Below are 2,713 nucleotides of genomic sequence, written 5' to 3'. Positions count from 1 at the left end.
ATTGATATCACTAGACTATCATGTGCAAATTCGTGAAGCAAATGTTATGTGTAGCTATCTTAGTTGCAAAATGGCTACTAAAAGTGGAATACTAAGGAACAGTAACATATGGGTTTACTACACTTATGATGCAGAACTAATACAATTACTTTTAATACAATTAAATCATTAGTCTAAAATTAATAGTGTGACTAGAGTTAGTTTTGTTAAAATATGTACTTACTATAATCTACCAAAATTAATATTCGTTACCAATACCAATAGAGTTTTACTTTCGGTAAAATTACTAAAACTAATATCTATAAATCATGAGAATTGGTGAAAATACCATAACTAAAACCAAATCCAAAATGTGATACCAATACCAACACTAGTACATGTATATGTTTGCCTTTCATTCTTTATAGGATTATCTACCAGTGGATTAAGAAGAGTTGCGTGATTATGTACAGGCCAGGCTAAAGGTTTTCTATGAGGAAGAGCTAGACGTTCCTCTTGTTCTCTTTAATGAAGTCCTTCATCATGTCCTTTGTATTGACAGGATCTTCAAACAGCAACAGGTAGGTGTGGTCTATTATTAACCCCACCCCTTATTGACTCCGCCTCTTTTAGAGTCATTTGTTGCTTATTGGTGTCAGTGGAGCTGGAAAGACTACACTGTCTAGGTTTGTGGCTTGGATCAACGGACTATTAGTGTTTGAAATAAAAGTAATAATGGAGAGGGAGTGAAAGAGGGAGGTGGGAGAGAGAGGGTGGAAGAGAGAGATTATTGGGCAGTGACACAAGAGCCAGTTGGTGAATCTGAAGAATGGGATTTATTTAAAATACTAGTGATTGACAGGGTATGCAGTATCATACTATGAGCTGTCTTTAATGGATCAGTTCTTTAGGGAGCTACTGTGTCTCAGATAAACTTGATGTTGATGAGATGTTGCTGGTGAACTTGAAGCCTCTATAGCAAAGTAAAGAACAAAACAAAATACATTAAAAGTGAAACTTATTTTTTTACTTTACTTAGATATAAAGAAGAATATGCAATGGTTATATCTGATGCTAGTGTTATTAAGAATGATTTATCAACTGTTGAGAAAAGGGTTAAGTATTTTAATAATTAAAGATACATTAATTATCTTTTATTAATAATTTAATTCATTTATTATTCATTAGGTGAGTTCCATTGCAGTATTCCACATTGCAGTATTTTCCTAATGAAAATCTTGAAAAATCCTACATTGTGAACTTTGTAAGAACTAACATTATCTTGTTAGCTTAAAATATTATGCGGTCTTACAAAATCTCATAAGTTTATGATCTTGAAAAATCTTCCATGATTTTATGATATTGTAAGATCCCACATCGCAGTATTTTGAGTCTTGTAAGATCTTGAAAGATCTTAAAAATCATGTGACGTCACATTAAGTAGTTGACAACCCACGATAGCCTTAACAGTAATGGCAGCATATAAAGAAACTGAAATTTTAATCACTTTCAATCAAAAAAATCAATCACACTCACATTAACATTTCACAACATTATAGTATGCATTCATGCAAAGTAAGATCTTGCTTAGATCTCACTGTTGCATTAATATTTAAAGAGCATTGTATGCTAAAATACCATGCAAGAATTTGAAGGAATCTTGATAGCAAGATCTTCCACTATCTTACATGATCCTTGTTCCAAATTCAGGAAAGATCTTGCGAATTATTGTCAAGATTATTGTCATGATCTTGTAAAAAAATTAACAAGATCTTGCTGGGAATTTTTACAAGGGTTATCAGAAGTAAATGCATTTCCTGATGCATATACATGTAGTTATGTTGTGTAGAAAGTTTGAGCTCATTCCAATCAAAATTAGATTTATTGGTGGCATAGGGAAATATACACATTGTAGGTAGAGGTATTCAGAAGATATTGAAGGTGTGGCCACAGACCAGTGTCCCTCCCCCTAAGATTCACTACTTGATTTTAGCACCAATCCCAATACAGATTGGACTCAATAGGTCAATGGAAATGAAAAAGAGGGACAGAATGGGGACATCAAATTCAGTGAGTAGTGAACGATATCCATGTACATGTACATGTACTTTTTGATTTATATGTACAGTGTACAGTACAGTATGTATAGCAATGCATCTATAGATAAGGAACTCTCCCATTTGAGAGAGACTGTGTTGTACATGTACAGTATGTACATGTAATTATTGTGTATTAAATCTCATTAGTAATATTTTTGTTATTATCAAGAGTCAAAATAATGGGATTATCTTATTATTGTTATTGCTTTTTTATCTCAGTTTAACTTAGAATGTGCATGTAGATGTACATGTACATGTATATTAATTTTTTGCATTCATCATGTACTGTATGTACATGTAGTCTTCCTGTCCTCCTCCTCTTAGTTCAGCAGTGTGTGTCTTACTGGGTGTCTGGTCTATGACTATTGAGCTATTGGGACGGTTCTGTCCTGAGTCAGTTGGTAAACTCGAGCACTCAATATTCAACCAGTTGCAAAGTAAGGATATTTGACGGAATCAGCTCAAACTTTCTACATAGCATAACGGCATCAAAATGTATCAAAAAATTTGGGGTGACTTTGGGGCCAATTTTTGTCCAAAAATGAAAACAAGAGAAGTCTCTTTATATACAATTTCCCCCAATACATGCATGTACATGTATGGCTGCATGTTCTTAAGTTCTGTATAACCGTTTG

General features: G+C 33.4%; 1 long non-coding RNA gene across 1 annotated transcript; it reads left to right on the top strand.

Moving 5' to 3' along the window:
- Positions 1–375: 375 nt before the first annotated feature.
- Positions 376–1,285, top strand: LOC109591223 (uncharacterized). Its single transcript, XR_002189716.1, has 6 exons — positions 376–560; positions 613–708; positions 778–842; positions 891–962; positions 1,019–1,094; positions 1,168–1,285. It is a non-coding gene; the product is annotated as an uncharacterized LOC109591223 (long non-coding RNA).
- Positions 1,286–2,713: the final 1,428 nt, after the last annotated feature.

The sequence above is a fragment of the Amphimedon queenslandica genome, unplaced genomic scaffold (genome assembly GCF_000090795.2).
Source record: "Amphimedon queenslandica unplaced genomic scaffold, v1.1 AMPQUscaffold_8672_Cont19387, whole genome shotgun sequence".
Classification (NCBI taxonomy): Eukaryota; Metazoa; Porifera; class Demospongiae; order Haplosclerida; family Niphatidae; genus Amphimedon; species Amphimedon queenslandica.
The sequence above is the reverse complement of the archived record's forward strand: the minus strand, read 5'-3'. Positions and strand labels throughout refer to the sequence as shown.